The sequence below is a fragment of the Schistocerca piceifrons genome, chromosome X (assembly GCF_021461385.2).
Source record: "Schistocerca piceifrons isolate TAMUIC-IGC-003096 chromosome X, iqSchPice1.1, whole genome shotgun sequence".
NCBI classification, from domain to species: Eukaryota; Metazoa; Arthropoda; class Insecta; order Orthoptera; family Acrididae; genus Schistocerca; species Schistocerca piceifrons.
Window position 1 is genome coordinate 87682490 of NC_060149.1, and position 14775 is coordinate 87697264.

Sequence of the window (14775 nt, forward strand, 5' to 3'; positions counted from 1 at the left end):
AATATGAGCTGGTTGTAGGGTTCGAGTGTAGTGCAGACTCCATGAAGCCATGGACCCACGTAGTCAACAAGCCACTGTGCAAGCTCCTGGCGGCGCCATAATGGTGTGCGCTGTGTTTACATGGAATGGAACGGTTCATTGACTGGTAATGCCTATGTTCGGCTGCTTGGAGACCATTTGCAGCCATTCGTGGACTTCATGTTCCCAAACAACGATGTGCCATCTCACCGTTCCACAACTGATCGCGACTGCTTTGATGAACATTTTGAACAATTCGAGTGAATGACATGGCCACCCAGATAGCTCGGCATGAATCCCATTTATGAGACATAATCGAGAGGTTAGTTCGTGCACAAAATCCTGCACCCACAACACTTTTGCAATTAGGACTGCTATAGAGGCAACATGGCTCAGTACTTCTTCAGGGGACTTCCGACAACGTATTGAATCCACGCCGCGTAGAGGTACTGCACTACACCGGTCAAAGGAGGTCCGACACGATATTAGGAGGTATCCCATGACACCTGTTATCTCAGTGTACAGCTCCATTACAAGTAGATACTGTGGTCTCAGCTGGGATCTGTTGTGTTTCAGCTTTTTCTGTTATCTTAGTAAAACTGCATTAATCATCCACTAATATCTGATATTGTTAAGACATTATAAGATTTACACATGATTGATTCTTAAAACTGAAATACAGATTTCGGCACTTACTTCATACAGGCACTAATTAAGCTGATGTTGAGACGAAGTCGAGTAATCTGCCACTGTAAGGAGAAAGAAATCAGAACGACTTGTAAATGCAGTCATAAAATATGCTTCACGTAACTTTTAGTTTTGTATTTTGGAAATGATGTTATACAGGGTGATTCAGCTGCCCATGCTGATGTTTTATGCAACCCAAAGTGTTGTATCTGGCCTTCAAACGATACCTGCATGAATTTTCATATTCTCTCGCTCGCTACGTGCAAACTATTAGTCCTACAAAAAAATAATGAACCGAACCTTTTGTAGGACATTTAATGCAGTTAATGACTGATTGAACTGGAACGTTTGTACTGTAATATTACAAAAGTTGTTATTAGCCAATTCAGATTAGGACGAATGAAAGTCCGTATGACTGCATTAGTTATTTAATGTAGTTCATTCAAAGACCAACGACTGGTTTCGCTCCTTAAAGTTGCATCCTCAGATGCATTATTGTATAAAGGAATTACAATTTTTATATAATAAAAATCGTAGATGAATATAAAGAAACTTGAAAAGCTTTCACCACAAGTGCTTTTCCGTATAGTTAACTGTTAAACTTTCGTTACGGAGGCAGTATTATATGGTACTGTTGATCGTAAATTTTCACATTCATTACCTACAAGTCATGACTTAATGCCTGATGAGAACTGCGATGTTCCAAGGTGTTGCAATAAACGAAAGTTAGTGATTCATCAACGGTTGTCATCGAACTAAATATATAATATAATATATAATATATAATATAATAAAAATCGTAGATGAATATAAAGAAACTTGAAAAGCTTTCACCACAAGTGCTTTTCCGTATAGTTAACTGTTAAACTTTCGTTACGGAGGCAGTATTATATGGTACTGTTGATCGTCAATTTTCACATTCATTACCTACAAGTCATGACTTAATGCCTGATGAGAACTGCGATGTTCCAAGGTGTTGCAATAAACGAAAGTTAGTGATTCATCAACGGTTGTCATCGAACTAAAAGGCTGTTAAACACGGATGGTGGGCGTCCTAAATAAAATCCATAAGATGAGAAAATGTGGGTGTGGAAGTTCCTGTAATAAATGAATGCTATCATTCAGGAAACAGGTGCCAGTTGTTACAGTAATTAAAATAATAAGTCAAAAGAATCGCAGTTATAGAGGTCAGTAGCTCCAGGGTAAGAATGAAAATGTAACTCACCAGTAAACGGGAGAAGTGCTAACTGGATTTCGCACAACAACGCATACGGTTAGTTGAGCTTACTTGCGTGTGTAAAATTCGGTAATGACCATCGTCAACTGGATAAGATCGGCTCACCTAGAATCTAATGGATCCCTATAGTAGAAATGGACCGTAGTTGGAGTGGATCCAGATCCAGAAGCGCACCTAACGTAGTGACAAAGTGCCGTCGAAAGAAGAAGGTGTCCCTGCGCTTTTAAGTTAAGACCACACTTAGCAGAACTCCAGTGGAGCAGAGTGGTGCCGCACGATGCGTGTCTATTAGTACACCGCGTTTGAACTGCAGCGGTGCTACAATACGTAACAAATTTTATATGGAAGTCGTTAGGCAACCTCCGAGAAAAATGGATGAAAGTAACATCCCTGCGATAATAATTTCTTAGTTATGTCAGGAAGGAGACTATAAATTTATATATGTGAACGTTGGTGGCCTAGGAAAGAATAGCGATCTGGGGATCTTCTCACGATCAAATTTAGCAACAAAACTGGAAAGAAATACTTTGAATATGCCAAGCCCAAAGGATAACCAGTCACGAGGCCCCGACTGCCTCACGTGGCAAGGAAGTTTTTCCATTAAAAGCCTATTTGATAAGACCTTTAACGTTATACAAAATAAGATGATCAATCGAAAAAAGTGTTCATATACAGACATAACAGAGCCTGAAGAGTTTCTGAAAAGCTTTTGGAATACTGCACCAAAATTTTAGGATTTATTGTCGCGAGATCTGTCTCAGTCTGGAATGTGTAGAGAACATGATTCTTGCCTCTTGTGGTGTCTTACACAATTTTTTAAGATAGGTACAGTGTTGTTGACAATGAAGCGACTAAAGAGGCAGAGTTACAATACCTAAATCATATAGGGACCAATTTCGAAAATAATGCTATCCAGATACGGGATAGATCGAAAGATTATCTGGATTCCATGCAAGGAAGTTTGATCTGGCAAAAGGACATTGTAAGCAGTACCCCCATTTCTTTGCCAGTTTCTTTCCAAATGCTGCGTTTTCTGTTACTATTCATACACACATCAAAAAAAGTTTTGCATCACCTCAGTTTCCAGAACTCCTGAAGATAGACGTTGACTATGGATATTGTATCACAGACACAGTCCCTTTGACTGTTCAGAGATATCACTAAACCCGCCCAAAGATGTAAACATCCATGCATGCATGAGCGTCTATTAGACGGAGGGGGTCCGACAGCCGATCAGTTCCAGTCATTCCATCACGTCTCATGGTGTCTGTAGTTCAACCATGCCTATACGGTCAGTACCGCGGTTCGATCGCGTCCGCATTGTTACTTTGTGCCAGGAAGGGCTCTCAACAAGGGAAGTGTCCAGGCGTCTCGGAGTGAACTCAAGTGATGTTGTTGGGACATGGAGGAGATACAGAGAGACAGGAACTGTCGATGACATGCCTCGCTCAGACCGCACAAGCGCTACTACTGCAGTGGATGACTGCTACCTAAGGATTATGGCTCGGAGGAACCCTGATAGCAAAGCCACCATGTTGAATAATGCTATTCGTGCAGCCACAGTACGTCGTGTTACGACTCAAACTGTGCGCAGGAGGCTGCATGATGCGCAACTTCACTCCTGACGTCCATGGCGAGGTCCATCTTCGCAACCATGACACCATGCAGCACAGTACAGATGGGCCGAACAACATGCCGAATGTACCGCTGAGGATTGGTATCACGTTCTATTCACCGATGAGTGTCACATATGCCTTCAACCAGACAAACGTCGGAGACGTGTTTGGAGGCAACCTGGTCAGCCTGAACGCCTTAGACAAATTTTCCAGCGTGCAGCAAGGAGCAGGTTCCCTGATGTTTTCGGGTGGCATTATGTGAAGCCGACGTACGCTGCTGGTGGTCATGGAAGGCGCCGTAACGGCTGTACGATACGTGAATGCCATCTTCCGACCATATCGGCAGCATAATGGCGACGCATTCGTCTTCATGGATGACAATTCGCGCCCCCGTCGTGCGCATCTTGTGAATGACTTCCTTCAGGATAACAACATCGCTCGACTGTAGCGGTCAGCATGTTCTCCAGAAATGAACGCTATCGAACATGCCTGGGATAGATTGAAAAGGGCTGTTTATGGACGACGTGACCCACTAATCACTCTGAGGGATCTACACCGAATCACCGTTGAGGAGTGGGACAATATGGACCAACAGTGCCTTGATGAATTTGTGGATAGTATGCCACGATGAATGCAGGCATGCATCAATGCAAAAGGACGTGCTACTGGGTATTAGAGGTACCGGTGTGTACAGAAATCTGGACCACCACCTCTGAAGGTCTCGCTGTATGGTGGTACAACATGCAATGTGTGGTTTTCATGTTAGAACTGACAACTCTACGCAAACGCTGCTGCTTTCGGTCGTTAAGTGAAGGCCGTTGGCCATTGTGTTGTTCTTGGTGAGAGGTGGTGCCTGAAATTTGTTATTCTCGGCACACTCTTGACGCAGAGGATCTCGGATTATTGAATTCTCTAACGGTTTCCGAAAGGGAATGTCCCATGCATCTAGCTCCAGCTAACATTTCGCGTTCAAAGGCCGTTAATTCCCATCACGCGGCCATAATCACGTTGAAAACCTTTTCAGATGAATCACTTGAGAACAAATGACAGCTGCGACAAAGCATTGCCGTTTTATACCTTGTGTAAATGACCCTCCCACCATCTGTATATGCGCATGCATATCGCTATCATATGACTTTTGTCCTCTGTATATTTAGTATGTTGTCATTACAAAAAACTACTTTCGTCCAACAGTAACTGTTCGCTCTCTGGTTGCTCGGTGAGGGGGCACTTATGAACAGTAAATCATTAAATATTAGTTTGCCTTATTACGTAAATGAATAAAAATTTTACTTAACCTTTAAACATTTCTTTGTCACAGGAGTTCTGGGTAATTTTGCAACTGTCATTGTCTTTGAATACATCACCTGATGCACTAATTAACAGACTGTTCCCTTGCAGTTCAGTGTTCGACACTTACAACAGTATAGGTTAATCTGAAACTTAAACTACTCGCCAGTGCTACACTACGATTTTGACTGCTGTAGCTGAGGTCTTGAACTGGCAGAGCGCTTCCGTGCTGGGCTCGGCTCTATGTTGACCTCCATTGGGAGAAGGGAGGCATAATCTTTAGGTTTACCTCCCATATTTCATTGCATATTGCAGCAAACTGTGGGTAACGCCTGTGATATCGATATGTGTAGACAGATTTGGTTTGACACCACGTATTTTTTTTTGTTTGGCTTGCGTTTTTATCGCTGGTAAAACATTTCGAGAAATGTCCTAAAATTTGAGAGCACGGTGGCAGGAATCGGCATTAGCTGCGCAAACACCGCCAAGCAGAGCTCTCGTGCTACGCTGTCAGAGTGTCAACGCATTTGTCTGTTTACTTGTGTGCACTGCAGGCCGTTCATTTCTGCTTCAACATTCGTTGCGTGCACACATGTACACGGATAAAAGTTGGATGCACTATTTATATACGGTGAATGTAAAAGAGATGCCGTAAAAACAGCACAGCGGTATAGGACTATCTATACGGCTCCCCAATGTCTGACGCGCCAGGTAATTGCACGAATCACAAGTATTAAGACGCTAGTGCGAACAGACTGCTTCAACGCCAAAAAGAGGACAAGAAAGAAGACTGCAACTGACAGAGAATACGAAGAAGCTGTTCTGGCAACGACGATAATGAATACGCACAGTGGTACGAGACATATTGCCAAGGAATGTGGAATCAACCAGACGAGAGTCATTCGTGTCCTGTATCGGCAGAATTTCCATACCTATCACCTGTCACTACATCAGGCACTCGACTATCGTGATTTGGAACGTCGTACAGAATTTGTAGGTTTGCCCTTCAGCAAGTGAGAGACGACTCTATTTTTTACCAACGTGTGCTCTTTACCGATGAAGCTACCGACGCTAATGTAAATTTGCATAACGTGCTCTACTGGACAGCCAAAAATCCACACTGGCTTCGTCAGGTGCAACATCAACGGCGGTGGAGCGTAAGCATATGTTGTGCCATCATAGGAAATTACGTTGTGGGACCTTACTTCATCTCAGGCGTTCTAAATTGACATTCGTACGCACACTTTCTGACAAACATTCTTCTGGTTCTACTAGAAGAGGTACCGCTGGATATTCGACAATGCATTTGTCTGCAACACGACGCTCGTCCAGCTCACTCGTCCTGTGTTGGAACGCAAATACTGAATGAGAACTTTTCTGGACGTTGGATGAGACGAAATTCTGTTGCCAATTAGCCTGCGAGGTCTCCCGATTTGGCTCCTCTCGATTTCTTTCTTTGGGGAGCACTCAAAGGTGCAGTCTATGAAGAAGCCCAAACTATGACAGACGACATATGACGTCGAGTTCGCCACTGCGTGCTCTACCATATCATCCACTGTAATTAAATCTGTTCATCGTTCTTTCGAACGGCGATTGCAAATATGCCTTTCAGTCCATGGTCAGCAGTTTGAACAGATGCTTGAAAAAAGATTAAAGTTTTTTTAAATACGTAATTTATGTTATGTGATTCGCGTGGTTACCAAATCATTGTTAGTAAATTATTTATTTCATTTACGTGTGTACGAAATTGCGTTGCAGTATCAAATAAGTCGACAGCGTGTATTGTACGTAGCTGGTAACACTGTCATTACGCGCTTACGTTCAGTATGAAACGACGTTTCGTTAAGAAGAATATTTATTTTGCGGTGTACAGGTGGTCACCAAAATATTTTAATAAAATGTTTAGTCCAACGAATTAATCCCATATGATATAATTTAGAGCAGTGTAGATAGAGACAGTTGTCCGACAGCATGCGTTTTATCTCTAAGAAGCACACAGCCACGTACAGAAAAAGAGAGGTCAAATCTTCCTTCTAAAATTTAGATATTCAATGCAGTAGTTGCTTTTTGCAACGTATAAGATCTCTTTATTTTTTGAAGAATGAACAGTTGATGCCTTTGTTTCAGCTCACGTAAATCTGGGAACGCTTTGTGATACGCTAGATTCTACTCTATGTCGTATTTTCATATACACCATTCGTAGTTGAACGTGCATCTAGATCGTAAGTTGGTTCAAGGGGAAATATAGTTTTATTCTCGAAGCGCAGGTCTACCTTACGGTATGCAAGTACGCAGCCTGGTCCGAGACGCCTGCCTGGCAGTCTCTGCAACGCAAATATCGTTTCCGGCCACCGTTCTCTCACATTCTAGGACATTTTTCGAATATTTTTACGACAGATTTCAGCGTTAACATTAACAAACGCTATATCACTGTAATTGTCTTCTCAAGAGCTGTCGATTACAGTTGTAAAAAGTATTCGGTTTCATTTAAAAAGAAGTACTTACTTAAATATCTCAGTTAATACCAACGCTAAAAACATTTTGCCGAAAACCGCGATTCGGTATATATATAAAAGCAACACACACACACACACACACACACACACACACACACACACACACACACATTAAAATTCCAATAAAATCGGTGAAGAATTTTCGGAGAGATACGATCTCGAATAAACGAACATTTACGTTTTTATTTACATAGATAGGATTAAAGTGATCCCTTTTTCATCATTTTTTCAGGCTGTCTCTCCCACGTCTGTGAGCATGGCTCAGGAAGGCGAGTTGGACGCCGGATTCTTTTCTTTAGCGCTCGGCGGCCAAGACGTGACGTCCGTCAGCCTCACGCCGATGGACACCAAGGTAGGCGGCAATAACGACCTGCGTTAAGTAAACTCTCTGGCAATCTCCGAGCTCCCTGCAGTGAACGACAAAAATTTTGAAACACTTGCAGAAGATGCTGCAGGACAACTTGCAGAAACCTATGTAAAATCATATTACACCGATATCAGCTGCTGCGAAAATCATATTAATGAATTTGAAGCCATTTTGACTATTTTTCGACCATGACTCTCAAGAAATATGTAAAAGTTTTTTTTTTATTACCGCTACCAGTCACAAACTTGATCACCTATTGGTCTTCAGGCTAAATGGCATTACAAAAACAACTTTACAATAAGGTCATACTGATGTTACATAGTCTTTTCGTAAATGCTGCAAACGAGACTGCCACGCCAGAAGAACAAAGATGACCACAGCATTTACGAAAAGACTATGTAACATTAGTATGATCTTATTGTAAAGTTATTTTTGTAATGCCATTTAGCTTGAAGATGAGGTTTAACCCTCGAAACATGTCACTAAATAAATAAGTAATACAATAGTTGACAAAGTTAGTGACTGGTAGCGGTAATTTAAAAAAAAAACCTTTACATAAATCATATTAATGTCTTTTACTATTGTACCATTGACGAACTGGGCCTTTTGCGCAAAATTTTGACTTTATGAATTGAGTAGTAAGGTTCAGTTAGCGTTTCTCACATTATGTAGAGTGGAATGAGACATATGCACATGTGTAAACAGATGCTGAGATTGCAAACATTCGGATGTCTGATGATGACAGTCAAAACTGGTAGCATTAATAAAGGTTAATCACAGCAGTTGACGGTGGTACATATGATTTTCGATGAATAAAAAAGTTTGTCATTCGTCTTTTGCTAGAAAATTAAATTATGTACTAAATTTTTCTTGTAAAAGTATTTTTATTTCACGCTTGTAACCGTGACAGATCTAGCCACACAATGGCCATATTCAGAAAATACATCAGAAAAGAGGAAATGTCCTCAGTAAAAACTTAAAAAATTTGCTAGTTCTGCTTACAACTGACATAAGGTAAAATTTAATGTATATGCACGTAAGTCATAGACAGGACATAGTGAACGGAGTATGTAGCTGTCATTGTAAATCTGAGCACAAATCCAGGAAATTATATAGTCTGACAAAGCAGTGCCTCACTTTCACTACCCCTTTGCTCTAGCATACATCCTATTATGTCAGTAGAGAACCAAGCAAACTCCTGCTTGTTAAGAATACAAGGAGGTCAAGTTAAATAGATATTTAAAAATCCTTAGATTCTATACTGTTAGTCTTTAATTTACATCAGATTTTTCTTGCAATCTTGAAATAATTTAAAATTATTAATTTCTACCATTTGGTTGTCTATTCCAAGTTATATCGGCCAGGTGGGTTACGTATTTCGACGCAGTTCTTGAAAGGATAGCAAGGAGGTGAAATCTAAGGAGAGGGATCTGATTCATCTCCTTTCAACCTATGCTAGCAGTAACACGAAGCTGAGATTACACGTTGTAAAAGAGGGATGAAATATCAACAGCACTGAGGAACAGATTGAAATTTTACTCAAAATTAGAAAAAGCATTCGACTGGAGAATTTGAGAAATGGGAGATTTATGTTACGAAATGGTAGGAATCAGTCAACGTGCAGGTGATGTCGGCAGTCCTCTGAGGCACATCGTAGCAGGAAGAGGAGAGCCGCCAGTCTATGCGGAATCTTGCCCTTTACCGTCCGAGTTATGCCGTCTCTTTTTCTCATATAATAACTGCCGTAAACAATTCGCAGCCAGAAGTGTAATATATTTTTTATGTTTGAAACTTAAAAAGGTTTGGATTAAACATGGATGTTGAATAATTGTTTATCTGAATAACGTTCACTGTGTTCATTACGGTGTTTGACAGTTTGAAATCCTTGAAGTTACAGTAGACAGATGATTAAATGTGAAAGGTGAATAGGTGTATGTGGAGATGGCTATAAAAGATAAAATCTGTGTATCACGGAGAGATTCATCGTTGACATTTCGTTAGCGAATGTTCCGAGAAGTGTCGTGAAACATATTACGAAAGGCGTTCAATAAGTACAACACATCTTTTGTGAAAGCAGGTTGGTTTTATTCTGGATTCCGATACATCATATTACTTCCCACTCTTTTGACTACAAAACCCTATTTTTCAACATAATCTTCGTTCAATGCGACGGCCCCACGCCACCTTACTGGGAGGGCCTGTATGTCCACATGGTACCACTCTACTGGTCGACATCTTGCTGCATTAATAACTTCCCCATCATCCGTGTACTGCTTCCTGCGGAGTGCATCCTTCATTGGCCCAACAAATGGAAGTCGGAAGATGCGAGATCCAGGCTGCAGAGTGGATGAGGAACAACAGTCCAATGAAGTTCTGTGAGTTCCTCTCGGGTGTGCAGACTTGTGTGAGGCCTTGCGTTGTCATGGAGAAGGAGAAGTTCAAATGTGTTTTATGGTGCCAAACACACTGAAGTCGTTCCAACACTGCAGCCATATGCGGCCGTCCATCTCGCGGCAGACAGGACGGGTTTGCGCGACCTTGCTGCAATGATGACAGTCCCCTCTCCCAACGACTCACCGTGCTTTTGGTTACTGCTAGGTCTCCGTATACATTCTGTAAACGCCTATGAATATATGCGATACTCTGTTTTTCCTCCAGAAGAAACTCAATGACAGTTCCCTGCTTGCAACGACCTCTGTTACATATGCCATTTTGAAAGCTACGTATATCGCCGCCAAATGTCGAAATTTCATGAAACTGTAGGGGCTGAAGCGGGAATAGTCCACGATGTCTCACAACAAATCCCTCAACTTTTCAACTGAAATTGGCCGAGAAAAAAAAATGTTGCGTTACTTATCAAACACTCCTCGTGCTTCCCCGCATGTGTCTCACGAAAATGGTAAAATCAGAGCATTTCAAATAGTGGTTCAAATGGCTCTGAGCACTATGGGACTTAACTTCTGAGGTCATCAGTCCCCTAGAACTTAGAACTACTTAAACCTAACTAACCTAAGCACATCACACACATCCATGCCCGAGGCAGGGTTCGATCCTGCGACCGTAGCGGTCGCGCGATTCCAGACTGAAGCGCCTAGAACCGCTCGGCCACTCTGGCCGGCTCAGAGCAGTTCATTCGAAGATTCGTCAACAGTCACTCTTCTCCCGTACCACTGGCGAATGGAAAAGAGAAGGACTGAAATGATGGTCGTACCACAGATGTGCTCCGCCATACACCTTGATGTGTCTTGCAGACTTTAACTATAGGTGTAGGCGTGTATATGGAGAGAGCTGCATGGTCCATGGACTGAAGGCGACAAATAAAAACGTTAATACTAAGAAAATATTGGAATTGAAGCATTGTCTGTCGTCGGCAATACGCAACGATAACTGGATCCTTTCTTCTGTTCTGTTGTTGCATAAAAACCTCTCACGTTGTTTTAAAGCATTGAAACATGTGTGTCGTGATAAAAACCAGAGACTACTCCAATAAGTAGTGATAATCAGGCCCTAAACTTTCAAGCTATGCAAAATATAACATTCTCATCCCCCATACAAACAAGTACCCTAACAGACACCAACCGCATCACACGTTTCAAGCCCTTTTTGGACGTTTGTGTGACCGTGGGCCCTTTCAGACAGACGAACGTACAGGGAGACTGTGCGTACACCAAAGTTGGAGGACCGGGTTCTACAGGATATTGAGACCACCCTAGTATAAGCTCCAAATAAGTGGCCCGCCAACATGGTGTAAGCCAAAGTACTATTATGCGTATCCTACGTCGCAACCTCTACTATCCCTATCACCTGCAACGAGTACATGGATTATTACAAGCGGATTTTCCTCTACAGGAAGGATTTTGTCAATGCGAGACCATCACAATTATGGGATTTTTGTCACGAGTCCTCTTCATCGACGAAGCAACTTTACCAGAAATACCAACATCAATCTGCATAATCGTCATTTGTGGGCTACAGACAATCTTCGGGGAATGGTGAAGGCGTCTTATCAGCATCGGTTCAGCATCAGTGTGCGCGCAGGGATTCTTGGCGACCACATATTGGACCGGTTATTATTCTACAATGCTTCGACGGAGGAACGTACCTGGGCTTCCTGCGGAATACTCTGCCTGGGCTGCTTGACAATGTGTCTTTGGCAATACGACAGATTATGTGGTTTCTGCATGATGGAGCAACACCCTACTTCCGCATTACAGTTCGCCGACACCTCAGCAACATTTTCCCTGGATGTCGGATAGGATGTGGAGGTCCTGTAGCATGGCCTGCTAGGTCACTGGACTTGGCCCCCTGGATTTTTATATCTGAAAAAAGTTCTGTACTGTGTTCCGGAACGATTTTTTGTCATTGCATTCACATCGTCCATTCCTGGATCCTTTTCCCTCCATTGCAATTCAGAAATCTGTCCCTGCAGGTTTGTTGGTTTTATTAATCTTCACCCTGTATATTACAACAAATCCGAAAGAAGCATATTAATAAACACCTAATATTGTAACTGCACACAAGGAAATGATTTTACGACCTCGTATTGGTACTCAAACCTATAAATACAAGAGTCAGATTCACGACAAGCAGCAAGAACATCATATTCTCATCTCACGTTTTCTGAATAAGAACGAGGGTCACTCCAAAAGAAATGCACACTATTTTTGTAAAAATACAGTTTTCATTCTGGACGTGTGGAAGTTTTACCGTATGTGGATACATCCTTCCCGCTTGTTTACAAACTTAGTTCAACCTGTTCCCGTGAGTGGCGCCGTCACAGCATGTCTTCAAGATGGTTGCTACACTTGACGTTCGTCAGAAGCAACGTGCTGTCAAAAAATTCCTGTGCTGTGAAAACGAGACGGTGGGAAACATCCACAAGAAGTTGAAAAAGGTGTATGGAGATGCTGCTGTCGATTGCAGTACAGTTAGTCGGTGGGCAAGCAGGTTACATGATGAAAGCGGGTACCGCAGTATTGAGGATTGTCCCCGCAGCGGCAGGCCTCGTACTGCACACACTCCAGACAATGGGCAGAGAGTTAACGAATTGGTGACTGCTGACAGACGCATCACAGTGAACGAATTGTCACGTTACGTTGGGACAGGGGAAGGAAGTGTTTGCTGAATACTGAAAGTGTTGGCTTTAAAAAAGGTTAGTGCCAGGTGGGTTCCCAGGATGTTGGCAGTGGCTCACAAAGAAACAAGAAAAATGGTATGCAGCGAACTTTTCGAACAGTACGAGAATGGTGGAGATGAATTTCTTGGAAGAACTGTGACAAGTGATGACGAAGAGGCAATCAATGGAGTGACATCATGCAAATTCACCCAAGAAAAAAAATTCAAAACCACACCTACTGCTGGAAAAGTTATGGCTATGGTGTTTCTCGATTCCGAAGGACTCTGGCTTGTGGACATAATGCCAAGTGGAACCACCATAAATTCTGATGCATATGTGACGACACTGAAGAAACTTCAAGCTCGACTGAGTCGTGTTCGACTACATTGGCAAAAGCAGGATGTTTTGCTGTTGCACGACAATGCACGGCCACATGTCAATCAAAAAAATCATGGAAGTGATCGCAAAACTCGGATGGACAACACTGAAACACCCGCCTTACTGTCCTGATCTGGCTTCATGTGACTATCATATCTTTGGGAAACTGAAAGACTCTTCGTGGGACAAGGTTTGAAGATGATGACTCCCTTGTTCACGCTGCCAAACAATGGCTCCAACAGGTTGGTCCAGAATTTTACCATGCGTGTATACAGGCGCTGGTTCCAAGATGGAGTAAGGCAGTTGAGAAGGATGGAAATTATGTGGAGAAATGAAAATATTGTTCCTAAAGGATGTATCTACACACTGTAAAACCTTCTAAACATGGAGAATAAAAGATGGATTTAAAAAAGTGTGCATTTCTTTTGGAGTGACCCTGGTAAAAACTGTTTTATACTTCAGGAGAGGAGAGGATAACATTTGTTGATTTACATCACGATGAAGTTGAAAAAAAAATGTACGACGTATAACCAGCTTCCATTGAACTGAGTATCAGCAACATACATGATTACATTAAACAACGTTTAAGCACTCTGACCTGATTCCGACCTGTGGAGTGATCGCAACTACGTTCCACAAATTTAACCTCATCACGATAACTAAGCTTCATCACAGCAAGTACACTGAAACAGTCTCACCCTGTTCTTCATTCATTACAGAAGCTCCACAACAACATGGACCTCTACCAGACAAAGGCAGGCTGCTCTCCTACTGAACCCAGAACGGAACACAGACATCACTTCGAATCGTAATGTAATGACGAATTCTCTATCAAGCGAGGAGAACATCATGGACTGCAACCCACGAACGATTCCCATAGGTCGAAAGGAGACTGACTCCTCAAAGACATAAAATTACTTCAGTGGCCAGGCAAAGAGATCGCTGCAGTGCTTGTGTCGATTAATCGAAACTGATTATAGCAGACTCATGTAAAAATTTGCATTGATTGTGACATACTAGCTGCTAAGAAATGGGATAGATATTGTAATTAGAGTGCCTGACGAAAAACGATATTTGCGACGTACCAAAATTAAGGAATTGGTGGTCGGTCCGTATTTGGGCTGTGTGCAGATATGTTCAGAATATAGTGCCCAGCCGCGTACATCTGTTTTCATGCCCATTACCTAAGACAGCTGGAACAACATATACATATTGTGATCCTCTGGCCAAATAACTAAAGCACTGGAAAGTTAAGCAAAATTTTAAATAAACAATAATTGCAATAAATGAGTATTAATAAATAGCAACAAAAATTATTTTCTGCTGATAATAAATTGATTTAGACTACATCACAAATCTACAGTATGTTGAACAGAGTGATTAATTTCCAGAAAGTAATTTTCACTCTGAAATGTAGTGTGACCTGATATAAAACTTCTTGGCTGGAGTGTTGGCTTCGCCGGAGAACATACGTGAAATCTGGAAAATAAATGGTTCAAATGGCTCTGAGCACCATGGGACTTAACATCTGAGGTCATCAGTCCCCTAGA

General features: G+C 42.0%; 1 long non-coding RNA gene across 1 annotated transcript in view; it reads left to right on the forward strand.

The window, feature by feature from the left end:
- Window positions 1-14775, forward strand: part of LOC124721094 — a 209024-nt gene that overhangs the window by 150033 nt on the left and 44216 nt on the right. Inside the window, exon 3 of the long non-coding RNA XR_007006263.1 lies at window positions 7597-7716. This is a non-coding gene — a long non-coding RNA (uncharacterized LOC124721094). The remainder of the gene's footprint in view (window positions 1-7596; window positions 7717-14775) is intronic.